Source organism: Balaenoptera acutorostrata, chromosome 3 (assembly GCF_949987535.1).
Source record: "Balaenoptera acutorostrata chromosome 3, mBalAcu1.1, whole genome shotgun sequence".
NCBI classification, from domain to species: Eukaryota; Metazoa; Chordata; class Mammalia; order Artiodactyla; family Balaenopteridae; genus Balaenoptera; species Balaenoptera acutorostrata.
The window spans coordinates 56,839,349-56,852,446 of record NC_080066.1 but is presented as its reverse complement, the minus strand read 5'-3'; the positions used below and the strand labels follow the sequence as shown (position 1 = coordinate 56,852,446).

At 55.0% G+C, this 13,098-nt stretch overlaps 5 non-coding genes and 1 pseudogene across 5 annotated transcripts; all 6 read right to left on the bottom strand.

Moving 5' to 3' along the window:
- Nucleotides 1-2,336: 2,336 nt before the first annotated feature.
- Nucleotides 2,337-2,428, bottom strand: LOC130707779 (small nucleolar RNA SNORD116). The gene has a single exon (XR_009007809.1). It is a non-coding gene; the product is annotated as a small nucleolar RNA SNORD116 (small nucleolar RNA).
- Nucleotides 2,429-4,838: 2,410 nt separating this feature from the next.
- On the bottom strand, nucleotides 4,839-4,930 carry LOC130707909 (small nucleolar RNA SNORD116). Its single transcript, XR_009007938.1, has one exon. It is a non-coding gene; the product is annotated as a small nucleolar RNA SNORD116 (small nucleolar RNA).
- Nucleotides 4,931-5,318: 388 nt separating this feature from the next.
- LOC130707975 (small nucleolar RNA SNORD116) lies at nucleotides 5,319-5,411 on the bottom strand. Its single transcript, XR_009008004.1, has one exon. It is a non-coding gene; the product is annotated as a small nucleolar RNA SNORD116 (small nucleolar RNA).
- A 2,449-nt stretch (nucleotides 5,412-7,860) lies between these two features.
- LOC130707778 (small nucleolar RNA SNORD116) lies at nucleotides 7,861-7,952 on the bottom strand. The gene has a single exon (XR_009007808.1). It is a non-coding gene; the product is annotated as a small nucleolar RNA SNORD116 (small nucleolar RNA).
- Nucleotides 7,953-10,362: 2,410 nt separating this feature from the next.
- Nucleotides 10,363-10,454, bottom strand: LOC130707908 (small nucleolar RNA SNORD116). Its single transcript, XR_009007937.1, has one exon. It is a non-coding gene; the product is annotated as a small nucleolar RNA SNORD116 (small nucleolar RNA).
- A 399-nt stretch (nucleotides 10,455-10,853) lies between these two features.
- On the bottom strand, nucleotides 10,854-10,935 carry LOC130707995 (small nucleolar RNA SNORD116; annotated as a pseudogene).
- Between the last annotated feature and the right edge of the window lie 2,163 nt (nucleotides 10,936-13,098).

Sequence of the window (13,098 nt, the reverse complement as noted above, 5' to 3'; positions counted from 1 at the left end):
GATCTAAGGATCATGGCATCATATCTGGGGTGCCCCTGGAAGAGCCAAGAAGGTGAGGGTGTAGTCTCAGTGCACAAGTCCCCGTGGCCAAACATCTAGGTTTCTGCAAAGAAATTCCGCTCACCACCACAAGGTTCCTACTAGGATACTAAAGGACTTCACGCCAAAACCACTCTGACACTCTTTCGCCTCGCCTTGCCTCACCTTGCCACACTGTCCTCACCTCGCCAGGTGTCACGGACTATACAGAGGGCCACATGCTGCTGCAGGTGTTTGTTCCCTGGCACTCCACCACCTGCCTCAGGGTGACAGAACACAGGGATGTTTGAGAAAAGTGAAGGGGCGCACAGAGGCAAAGGGTGATACCGCCCAGCGATGTGCACTATATCTCCCCTCAACATTTAATTTGCAGCCCATCATGTCTGTGTGTCCACAGCCAAACGTGAATGCATCGTGGCACAGATGCCTTCAGAGCACACGGGCATCAGCACAAAGAGCAGGGCCGTCCATCAACCCCCTGGTATGGGCCTTGAACTTCCCCGCCTGAGCCACCTCCCCGCCGACACAGCATAGGGATGTCATCCTGAACCGCTGAGACACCCTCAGGGGAACTGGGATTACTCAGCGGAAGAGCCACTGCCCTCTGGACCACCAAACCAATCCTGGTGCATACGCTTCCACACAATGGACTCACCCTCAAGGGGAAATGTGATCCCTGAGATCTTCCACAAGGGAACGGCCCTTGGCCAAATGGGACGACCTCCAACAAAAGCAGCTTGTAGGGACCGGTGACAAAACGCACCAGAGGAACTCCTGGACTGAACAATGGAGATTCACCTGCAGCCATACTTCCTGGCCTGCTGCCAAGACTGGCAACCTACCCTTGGCCCACACACAAAGCTAATGGCATGGGAATCATTCTGACGCCCAATGTGGCGGGGCAAACCCTTGCAGCAATTGTGTAACTTGCAGTGGTGTCTGGTACTTTCACACTCTTGGCCCATCAGTGACGTGACATTGGGGAAACCCTGAGGCCCAGGTCCTCTACAAGCCACTTGTTACCCACAGCCATGCAACGACAGAAGCCAGACAACAGCCTAGACACTTGAACCGGTATGACTTGTCTGGCCTGTGGCCAGGCTCGCCGGATACCACAGTCTCGGTGTACCAGCGGTGGCAGGAAAACTGACACCCACACCACACATCCTCTCCTGCCCTTAAACCTGTAGCCTTTCCTTGGCAGCCGACTCCCTTGTTTCTGCATGGTTGCGCCCAATGACCGCCGGGTACAGCTCCAATCCTCAGGGAACGCTATGAGGGCCGGGTATAGAAACGATGCTTGGCTGTCCTCAGGAACACCTTCACATCTTCAACACAGGGGGAACGTGGCCAGACAGGGACAAAACACCCCAAGGCCTCCAAATCGGCCCCCATGAGAAGACACCATACTGTGCCATGAAGGCAACCATTCGCTGGCACAAGGACCCGCCATGAAGCAAATCGACCAAGGAGAGGAAAGAGGCGGGACAGTCCACAACTGTGCTCCCGTATTCCCTCCCTACACGTGCCTCCAGATGCTCCTGAGGGAATCCCAAATGTGTTCTGGGAACCCCATGGCCACCGTCGATGTATCCACCCACCAGTAAACCTGTGGGCTTAGCCAGCCATCTCACGTGTCTCTTTCACTCGCCTTGCCTTACTCTCTCTCTCTACCGGGATCCCAACGTGTCACGGCAAGATGCCAGAGCCACCCCTCACCAAAGAAGCTTGCCGTGACCAAGTCTGACTAAGGCATTTTTCAGCCCCTTCACACAGCACGCACAAGCAGGACACAACCCGAGGAGGAGCCATCAGATTGGCCAAACTCCCAGGAACAGTGACCCATTTGATTTCTCCCCTCATCAGGAGAAACCTAAACTGCATCTGGTCTCCCACGCAGAACATGACAAAGAAGCCTGCCCTAGGCCTGGAATCCTCTTCTGACCCTGAGCCTACAAACGTCAGTTTCTTTGAGGCCACAAGGCAATGACCAGCAGGTGGGGGCAGCCTGTAGAACCCAAGTGCAGGCGGCAGAACCAGCAATGGCTCACGCTTCCTCTCCTACCTGCATGCTGAACCGTGGCAGGGGACAGCAGTCCTGGCTAGATCAAGGAACCCCGAGACGGCACGCTGTCCCAAGCCTTCCCACCTGCATTGGCATCCCAGGCTCCTTTCCCAATGGCTCTTCTCCCCATGAGATGACCACAACCCTCAACTTGAACAACGTGGCTGTGGACACCCACGGCCGCAAATGCAACGTGAACCTCTCCCTACTTTCCTTTTGGGAGCCACGTGCTGGACCTCAGTTCCAACGAGGAGACGGTAGGGATTTCTCACTCATTTTGTTCAGATTTCCAAGGAATGCATTTGTGGGAGTCATCATCGATCCAAGCACATGCTCGAACGGTGGACATGCAAAGTTGCAGATTCCATCACGGGACGGCCAGCGAGCTGAATCATATCAGCGTACAGAAGTGGCCAGAGCCGAGCCATGGGTCAGGAAATGCAGCCAGTTCTCAGGGCATCAAAGCTCGTGTTCCCCGAGAAAAGACCAGAAGGTGAGGGTGTAGCCCCGGTGCACACGTTCCTGTCGCCAAACCTTTAGGTTTAGCAAAGAAGTGTCGCTTACCGCAACAAGGGTTAAAACAGGATCCTCATGGAATGCACGCCAACACCCCTCCGAGACTCCTTCGCCTGGCCTCGCCTTGCCACACCGTCCTCACTTCAACGGGTATCAGGGATTATACGGATGGCCCCAGGCTGCTGCTGGCATTCCTTCCCTGGCATTCCACCTGGCTCGGGGTGAGAGAACACACACATGCTTGAGGAGGGTGCACGTGCGCACCGAGGGAAAGGGCGATACCACCCAGCGATGTGTGTTCTATCTCTCCTCAACATTTCATTTGCTGTCCATCTTGCCTGTGTGTCCACAGCCAAACGTGAAAGCATTGTGTCACAGGCGCCTTCAGAGCGTGCGGCCATCAGGACAAAGAGTGCCGCTGACCAAGAACCCCCTGTTCTCGGACCATGAAATTCCTCTCCTGAGCCATCTGCCCTCCATCACAGCAAAAGGATGTCTTCCTGTTCCCCTGAGACACCCTCAGGACAACAGGGCCCCCTCAGCCTAAGAGCAAGTGCCCTCTATGGGAACAAACACGCCTTTGGCACTTATGATTAAACACAGTGGACACGCTCTCAAGGGGAGAGATCTTCCATAAGGGAAGGGCCCTTGGCCGAATATGATGTCCTCCATCAAAAGCGGCGCATAGGGACCCATGAAAAAGGGCACCTGAGGAACCCCCGGACTGATCAAGGGAGACTCACCAGCAGGTATACTTCCTCATCTCCTGCCAAGTCAGAGGAACTTCCCTAGGACCGCAACCAAAGCTAATGGCAAGGGAGCCATTCCAATGCCCAAAGTGGCGGGCCAAACCCTTGCAGCAACTGGGTAACTTACCGTAGCACCTTGCACATTTGCATTCTTCCCTTCAAGGACAAGACCTTGGAGAAACCATGAGACCCAGGTCCTCCAGAACCAACGTGTCACCCACAGCCGTGCAATGAGAGAACGCATCCAACATCCTGCACCCTTGAACCGGCGTGACTTCTCTGGCTTGAAGCCATGCACGCTGGAGATCACAGGCTCACAGCAGCAGAAGGTGGCAGGACAAAATGACCCCGGCAGCACACATTCACTCCAGCCCTTAAACCTGTAGCGTTTCCTTGGCAGCCAACTCCCTTCTTTCTGCATGGTTGGGCCCAAAGACCTCCGGGAAGAGCGCCAAACCTCAGGGAATGCTATGCCGACCTGGTATAGCAATGACGCTGGGCTGTCCTAAGGAACACCTTAACATCCTCAACATAGGGGCAATGAGGCCACACAGGGACAAAACATCCCAACGGCTCCAAATCGGTCCCAGTGAGAAGACACCATCCTGTGCCGTGAAGGCACCATTCGCTGGAACAAGGATCCGCCGTGAAGCACATTGAGAAAGGAGAGGAAAAGGTTGGCATGGTCCACGAATGTGCACCTGTATTCCTTCCCTACACGGGACTCCAAATGCTCCTGAAGATATCCCAAAAGAGTTCCGGGAACCCTATGTCCACCGACCATCTATCCACCCAACAGTAAGCCTGTGGGCTTAGCCAACACTCTCACGTGTATTTCCCGCTCGCCTTGCCTTCCTCTCTCCACCAGGATCCAAACGAATCCACCCCTCACCTAAGTAGCTTGATATCCCCTGGATTTGCCTAAGGCATTTTCCAACCTCTCCACACACAACACACAAGCAGGACACAACCCAAGGAGGCGCCATCAGCGTCGCCCAAATCCCGGGGACAGTGGCCCATTTCATTTCCCCCGACCATCAGGGCAAACCTAAACTATATCCCACCTCCCAAGCTGAACAGGACATAGAGGCCTGGCCTGGCCAGGACTCCTTCTCTGACCCTGAGGGCAGAGACTTCTGTTTCCTTGCGGGAACAAGGCAACGGCCTGAGCTTGAGGGTGGCCTGTAGATCTCAATGGCAAGCCAGAGGAGTACCAGTGGCTCACGCTTCCTTTCGCACCCGCACGCTGACCGCGGCAGGGGATAGCAGTTCTGGCTAGACTCAGGTGCCCAGAGACGTCAAGTTGTCCTTAGCCCTCCCATGTAGATGGACATCCCAGGCTCCTTTCCACATGGCTCTTTCTGCACGAGAAGCCCGCCACCCTCAACTTGAACAATGTTGCTGCGCACGCCCACAGTAGCAAATGCAACATGGACCTCTCCCTAATTTTCCTTTGGGAGCCACGTGCTGGATCTCAGTTAGGATGAGAAGACGGTAGGTATTGCTCATTCATTTTGTTTAGATTTCCAAGGAATGCATTTATGGGAGTCATCACTGATCCACGCTCCTGCTCAAAGGCTGGACATGCAAAGTCGCGGACTGTCAGCAAGCTCAATCCTCTCAGCAGTAGGGAGCGGCCAGACTCGAGCCACGGGGCAGGAAGTGCACCCAAGTCTCAGGGCATCGGAGCTCGGGTGCCCCAGGAAGAGCACAGAATGTGACGGTGTAGTCTCGCGGCACAAGTCTCCGTGGCCAAACATCTATGTTTCTTCAAAGAAGTTCCGTTTACCCCCACAAGGTTTCTACCAGGAACCTTGTCGAGCCAGAGGCGATGCCCTTCGATCACACAGAAATCTATTGGCATTGGAGATATTCCAATGCCCAAACTGGCAGGGCAAACCCTTGCAGCAACTGGGTTACTTGCCCTGGCGCCTTGTATTTTCGCCCCCGGGCCCGTCAGTGACATGACCGCGGAGAAACCTGAGACCCATTCATTTGTTCAGAGTTCCAAGCAGTGCATTTATGGGAGTCATCATCAATCCACCTGCTCAAAGGCTGCACGTTCAAAGTCGCAGGCTCCACCGCGGGGCAGCCACCGATCTCAAGCATGTCAGCAGTCAGGAGCGGCCAGAGCCGACCCACGGGGCTGCAAATGGATCTAAGGATCATGGCATCATATCTGGGGTGCCCCTGGAAGAGCCAAGAAGGTGAGGGTGTAGTCTCAGTGCACAAGTCCCCGTGGCCAAACATCTAGGTTTCTGCAAAGAAATTCCGCTCACCACCACAAGGTTCCTACTAGGATACTAAAGGACTTCACGCCAAAACCACTCTGACACTCTTTCGCCTCGCCTTGCCTCACCTTGCCACACTGTCCTCACCTCGCCAGGTGTCACGGACTATACAGAGGGCCACATGCTGCTGCAGGTGTTTGTTCCCTGGCACTCCACCACCTGCCTCAGGGTGACAGAACACAGGGATGTTTGAGAAAAGTGAAGGGGCGCACAGAGGCAAAGGGTGATACCGCCCAGCGATGTGCACTATATCTCCCCTCAACATTTAATTTGCAGCCCATCATGTCTGTGTGTCCACAGCCAAACGTGAATGCATCGTGGCACAGATGCCTTCAGAGCACACGGGCATCAGCACAAAGAGCAGGGCCGTCCATCAACCCCCTGGTATGGGCCTTGAACTTCCCCGCCTGAGCCACCTCCCCGCCGACACAGCATAGGGATGTCATCCTGAACCGCTGAGACACCCTCAGGGGAACTGGGATTACTCAGCGGAAGAGCCACTGCCCTCTGGACCACCAAACCAATCCTGGTGCATACGCTTCCACACAATGGACTCACCCTCAAGGGGAAATGTGATCCCTGAGATCTTCCACAAGGGAACGGCCCTTGGCCAAATGGGACGACCTCCAACAAAAGCAGCTTGTAGGGACCGGTGACAAAACGCACCAGAGGAACTCCTGGACTGAACAATGGAGATTCACCTGCAGCCATACTTCCTGGCCTGCTGCCAAGACTGGCAACCTACCCTTGGCCCACACACAAAGCTAATGGCATGGGAATCATTCTGACGCCCAATGTGGCGGGGCAAACCCTTGCAGCAATTGTGTAACTTGCAGTGGTGTCTGGTACTTTCACACTCTTGGCCCATCAGTGACGTGACATTGGGGAAACCCTGAGGCCCAGGTCCTCTACAAGCCACTTGTTACCCACAGCCATGCAACGACAGAAGCCAGACAACAGCCTAGACACTTGAACCGGTATGACTTGTCTGGCCTGTGGCCAGGCTCGCCGGATACCACAGTCTCGGTGTACCAGCGGTGGCAGGAAAACTGACACCCACACCACACATCCTCTCCTGCCCTTAAACCTGTAGCCTTTCCTTGGCAGCGGACTCCCTTGTTTCTGCATGGTTGCGCCCAATGACCGCCGGGTACAGCTCCAATCCTCAGGGAACGCTATGAGGGCCGGGTATAGAAACGATGCTTGGCTGTCCTCAGGAACACCTTCACATCTTCAACACAGGGGGAACGTGGCCAGACAGGGACAAAACACCCCAAGGCCTCCAAATCGGCCCCCATGAGAAGACACCATACTGTGCCATGAAGGCAACCATTCGCTGGCACAAGGACCCGCCATGAAGCAAATCGACCAAGGAGAGGAAAGAGGCGGGACAGTCCACAACTGTGCTCCCGTATTCCCTCCCTACACGTGCCTCCAGATGCTCCTGAGGGAATCCCAAATGTGTTCTGGGAACCCCATGGCCACCGTCGATGTATCCACCCACCAGTAAACCTGTGGGCTTAGCCAGCCATCTCACGTGTCTCTTTCACTCGCCTTGCCTTACTCTCTCTCTCTACCGGGATCCCAACGTGTCACGGCAAGATGCCAGAGCCACCCCTCACCAAAGAAGCTTGCCGTGACCAAGTCTGACTAAGGCATTTTTCAGCCCCTTCACACAGCACGCACAAGCAGGACACAACCCGAGGAGGAGCCATCAGATTGGCCAAACTCCCAGGAACAGTGACCCATTTGATTTCTCCCCTCATCAGGAGAAACCTAAACTGCATCTGGTCTCCCACGCAGAACATGACAAAGAAGCCTGCCCTAGGCCTGGAATCCTCTTCTGACCCTGAGCCTACAAACGTCAGTTTCTTTGAGGCCACAAGGCAATGACCAGCAGGTGGGGGCAGCCTGTAGAACCCAAGTGCAGGCGGCAGAACCAGCAATGGCTCACGCTTCCTCTCCTACCTGCATGCTGAACCGTGGCAGGGGACAGCAGTCCTGGCTAGATCAAGGAACCCCGAGACGGCACGCTGTCCCAAGCCTTCCCACCTGCATTGGCATCCCAGGCTCCTTTCCCAATGGCTCTTCTCCCCATGAGATGACCACAACCCTCAACTTGAACAACGTGGCTGTGGACACCCACGGCCGCAAATGCAACGTGAACCTCTCCCTACTTTCCTTTTGGGAGCCACGTGCTGGACCTCAGTTCCAACGAGGAGACGGTAGGGATTTCTCACTCATTTTGTTCAGATTTCCAAGGAATGCATTTGTGGGAGTCATCATCGATCCAAGCACATGCTCGAACGGTGGACATGCAAAGTTGCAGATTCCATCACGGGACGGCCAGCGAGCTGAATCATATCAGCGTACAGAAGTGGCCAGAGCCGAGCCATGGGTCAGGAAATGCAGCCAGTTCTCAGGGCATCAAAGCTCGTGTTCCCCGAGAAAAGACCAGAAGGTGAGGGTGTAGCCCCGGTGCACACGTTCCTGTCGCCAAACCTTTAGGTTTAGCAAAGAAGTGTCGCTTACCGCAACAAGGGTTAAAGCAGGATCCTCATGGAATGCACGCCAACACCCCTCCGAGACTCCTTCGCCTGGCCTCGCCTTGCCACACCGTCCTCACTTCAACGGGTATCAGGGATTATACGGATGGCCCCAGGCTGCTGCTGGCATTCCTTCCCTGGCATTCCACCTGGCTCGGGGTGAGAGAACACACACATGCTTGAGGAGGGTGCACGTGCGCACCGAGGGAAAGGGCGATACCACCCAGCGATGTGTGTTCTATCTCTCCTCAACATTTCATTTGCTGTCCATCTTGCCTGTGTGTCCACAGCCAAACGTGAAAGCATTGTGTCACAGGCGCCTTCAGAGCGTGCGGCCATCAGGACAAAGAGTGCCGCTGACCAAGAACCCCCTGTTCTCGGACCATGAAATTCCTCTCCTGAGCCATCTGCCCTCCATCACAGCAAAAGGATGTCTTCCTGTTCCCCTGAGACACCCTCAGGACAACAGGGCCCCCTCAGCCTAAGAGCAAGTGCCCTCTATGGGAACAAACACGCCTTTGGCACTTATGATTAAACACAGTGGACACGCTCTCAAGGGGAGAGATCTTCCATAAGGGAAGGGCCCTTGGCCGAATATGATGTCCTCCATCAAAAGCGGCGCATAGGGACCCATGAAAAAGGGCACCTGAGGAACCCCCGGACTGATCAAGGGAGACTCACCAGCAGGTATACTTCCTCATCTCCTGCCAAGTCAGAGGAACTTCCCTAGGACCGCAACCAAAGCTAATGGCAAGGGAGCCATTCCAATGCCCAAAGTGGCGGGCCAAACCCTTGCAGCAACTGGGTAACTTACCGTAGCACCTTGCACATTTGCATTCTTCCCTTCAAGGACAAGACCTTGGAGAAACCATGAGACCCAGGTCCTCCAGAACCAACGTGTCACCCACAGCCGTGCAATGAGAGAACGCATCCAACATCCTGCACCCTTGAACCGGCGTGACTTCTCTGGCTTGAAGCCATGCACGCTGGAGATCACAGGCTCACAGCAGCAGAAGGTGGCAGGACAAAATGACCCCGGCAGCACACATTCACTCCAGCCCTTAAACCTGTAGCGTTTCCTTGGCAGCCAACTCCCTTCTTTCTGCATGGTTGGGCCCAAAGACCTCCGGGAAGAGCGCCAAACCTCAGGGAATGCTATGCCGACCTGGTATAGCAATGACGCTGGGCTGTCCTAAGGAACACCTTAACATCCTCAACATAGGGGCAATGAGGCCACACAGGGACAAAACATCCCAACGGCTCCAAATCGGTCCCAGTGAGAAGACACCATCCTGTGCCGTGAAGGCACCATTCGCTGGAACAAGGATCCGCCGTGAAGCACATTGAGAAAGGAGAGGAAAAGGTTGGCATGGTCCACGAATGTGCACCTGTATTCCTTCCCTACACGGGACTCCAAATGCTCCTGAAGATATCCCAAAAGAGTTCCGGGAACCCTATGTCCACCGACCATCTATCCACCCAACAGTAAGCCTGTGGGCTTAGCCAACACTCTCACGTGTATTTCCCGCTCGCCTTGCCTTCCTCTCTCCACCAGGATCCAAACGAATCCACCCCTCACCTAAGTAGCTTGATATCCCCTGGATTTGCCTAAGGCATTTTCCAACCTCTCCACACACAACACACAAGCAGGACACAACCCAAGGAGGCGCCATCAGCGTCGCCCAAATCCCGGGGACAGTGGCCCATTTCATTTCCCCCGACCATCAGGGCAAACCTAAACTATATCCCACCTCCCAAGCTGAACAGGACATAGAGGCCTGGCCTGGCCAGGACTCCTTCTCTGACCCTGAGGGCAGAGACTTCTGTTTCCTTGCGGGAACAAGGCAACGGCCTGAGCTTGAGGGTGGCCTGTAGATCTCAATGGCAAGCCAGAGGAGTACCAGTGGCTCACGCTTCCTTTCGCACCCGCACGCTGACCGCGGCAGGGGATAGCAGTTCTGGCTAGACTCAGGTGCCCAGAGACGTCAAGTTGTCCTTAGCCCTCCCATGTAGATGGACATCCCAGGCTCCTTTCCACATGGCTCTTTCTGCACGAGAAGCCCGCCACCCTCAACTTGAACAATGTTGCTGCGCACGCCCACAGTAGCAAATGCAACATGGACCTCTCCCTAATTTTCCTTTGGGAGCCACGTGCTGGATCTCAGTTAGGATGAGAAGACGGTAGGTATTGCTCATTCATTTTGTTTAGATTTCCAAGGAATGCATTTATGGGAGTCATCACTGATCCACGCTCCTGCTCAAAGGCTGGACATGCAAAGTCGCGGACTGTCAGCAAGCTCAATCCTCTCAGCAGTAGGGAGCGGCCAGACTCGAGCCACGGGGCAGGAAGTGCACCCAAGTCTCAGGGCATCGGAGCTCGGGTGCCCCAGGAAGAGCACAGAATGTGACGGTGTAGTCTCGCGGCACAAGTCTCCGTGGCCAAACATCTATGTTTCTTCAAAGAAGTTCCGTTTACCCCCACAAGGTTTCTACCAGGAACCTTGTCGAGCCAGAGGCGATGCCCTTCGATCACACAGAAATCTATTGGCATTGGAGATATTCCAATGCCCAAACTGGCAGGGCAAACCCTTGCAGCAACTGGGGTTACTTGCCCTGGCGCCTTGTATTTTCGCCCCCGGGCCCGTCAGGACATGACCGCGGAGAAACCTGAGACCCATTCATTTGTTCAGAGTTCCAAGCAGTGCATTTATGGGAGTCATCATCAATCCACCTGCTCAAAGGCTGCACGTTCAAAGTCGCAGGCTCCACCGCGGGGCAGCCACCGATCTCAAGCATGTCAGCAGTCAGGAGCGGCCATAGCCGACCCACGGGGCTGCAAATGGATCTAAGGATCATGGCATCATATCTGGGGTGCCCCTGGAAGAGCCAAGAAGGTGAGGGTGTAGTCTCAGTGCACAAGTCCCCGTGGCCAAACATCTAGGTTTCTGCAAAGAAATTCCGCTCACCACCACAAGGTTCCTACTAGGATACTAAAGGACTTCACGCCAAAACCACTCTGACACTCTTTCGCCTCGCCTTGCCTCACCTTGCCACACTGTCCTCACCTCGCCAGGTGTCACGGACTATACAGAGGGCCACATGCTGCTGCAGGTGTTTGTTCCCTGGCACTCCACCACCTGCCTCAGGGTGACAGAACACAGGGATGTTTGAGAAAAGTGAAGGGGCGCACAGAGGCAAAGGGTGATACCGCCCAGCGATGTGCACTATATCTCCCCTCAACATTTAATTTGCAGCCCATCATGTCTGTGTGTCCACAGTCAAACGTGAATGCATCGTGGCACAGATGCCTTCAGAGCACACGGGCATCAGCACAAAGAGCAGGGCCGTCCATCAACCCCCTGGTATGGGCCTTGAACTTCCCCGCCTGAGCCACCTCCCCGCCGACACAGCATAGGGATGTCATCCTGAACCGCTGAGACACCCTCAGGGGAACTGGGATTACTCAGCGGAAGAGCCACTGCCCTCTGGAGAACCAAACCAATCCTGGTGCATACGCTTCCACACAATGGACTCACCCTCAAGGGGAAATGTGATCCCTGAGATCTTCCACAAGGGAACGGCCCTTGGCCAAATGGGACGACCTCCAACAAAAGCAGCTTGTAGGGACCGGTGACAAAACGCACCCGAGGAACTCCTGGACTGAACAATGGAGATTCACCTGCAGCCATACTTCCTGGCCTGCTGCCAAGACTGGCAACCTACCCTTGGCCCACACACAAAGCTAATGGCATGGGTATCATTCTGACGCCCAATGTGGCGGGGAAAACCCTTGCAGCCATTGTGTAACTTGCAGTGGTGTCTGGTACTTTCACACTCTTGGCCCATCAGTGACGTGACATTGGGGAAACCCTGAGGCCCAGGTCCTCTACAAGCCACTTGTTACCCACAACCATGCAACGACAGAAGCCAGACAACAGCCTAGACACTTGAACCGGTATGACTTGTCTGGCCTGTGGCCAGGCTCGCCGGATACCACAGTCTCGGTGTACCAGCGGTGGCAGGAAAAATGACACCCACACCACACATCCTCTCCTGCCCTTAAACCTGTAGCCTTTCCTTGGCAGCCGACTCCCTTGTTTCTGCATGGTTGCGCCCAATGACCGCCGGGTACAGCTCCAATCCTCAGGGAACGCTATGAGGGCCGGGTATAGAAACGATGCTTGGCTGTCCTCAGGAACACCTTCACATCTTCAACACAGGGGGAACGTGGCCAGACAGGGACAAAACACCCCAAGGCCTCCAAATCGGCCCCCATGAGAAGACACCATACTGTGCCATGAAGGCAACCATTCGCTGGCACAAGGACCCGCCATGAAGCAAATCGACCAAGGAGAGGAAAGAGGCGGGACAGTCCACAACTGTGCTCCCGTATTCCCTCCCTACACGTGCCTCCAGATGCTCCTGAGGGAATCCCAAATGTGTTCTGGGAACCCCATGGCCACCGTCGATGTATCCACCCACCAGTAAACCTGTGGGCTTAGCCAGCCATCTCACGTGTCTCTTTCACTCGCCTTGCCTTACTCTCTCTCTCTACCGGGATCCCAACGTGTCACGGCAAGATGCCAGAGCCACCCCTCACCAAAGAAGCTTGCCGTGACCAAGTCTGACTAAGGCATTTTTCAGCCCCTTCACACAGCACGCACAAGCAGGACACAACCCGAGGAGGAGCCATCAGATTGGCCAAACTCCCAGGAACAGTGACCCATTTGATTTCTCCCCTCATCAGGAGAAACCTAAACTGCATCTGGTCTCCCACGCAGAACATGACAAAGAAGCCTGCCCTAGGCCTGGAATCCTCTTCTGACCCTGAGCCTACAAACGTCAGTTTCTTTGAGGCCACAAGGCAATGACCAGCAGGTGGGGGCAGCCTG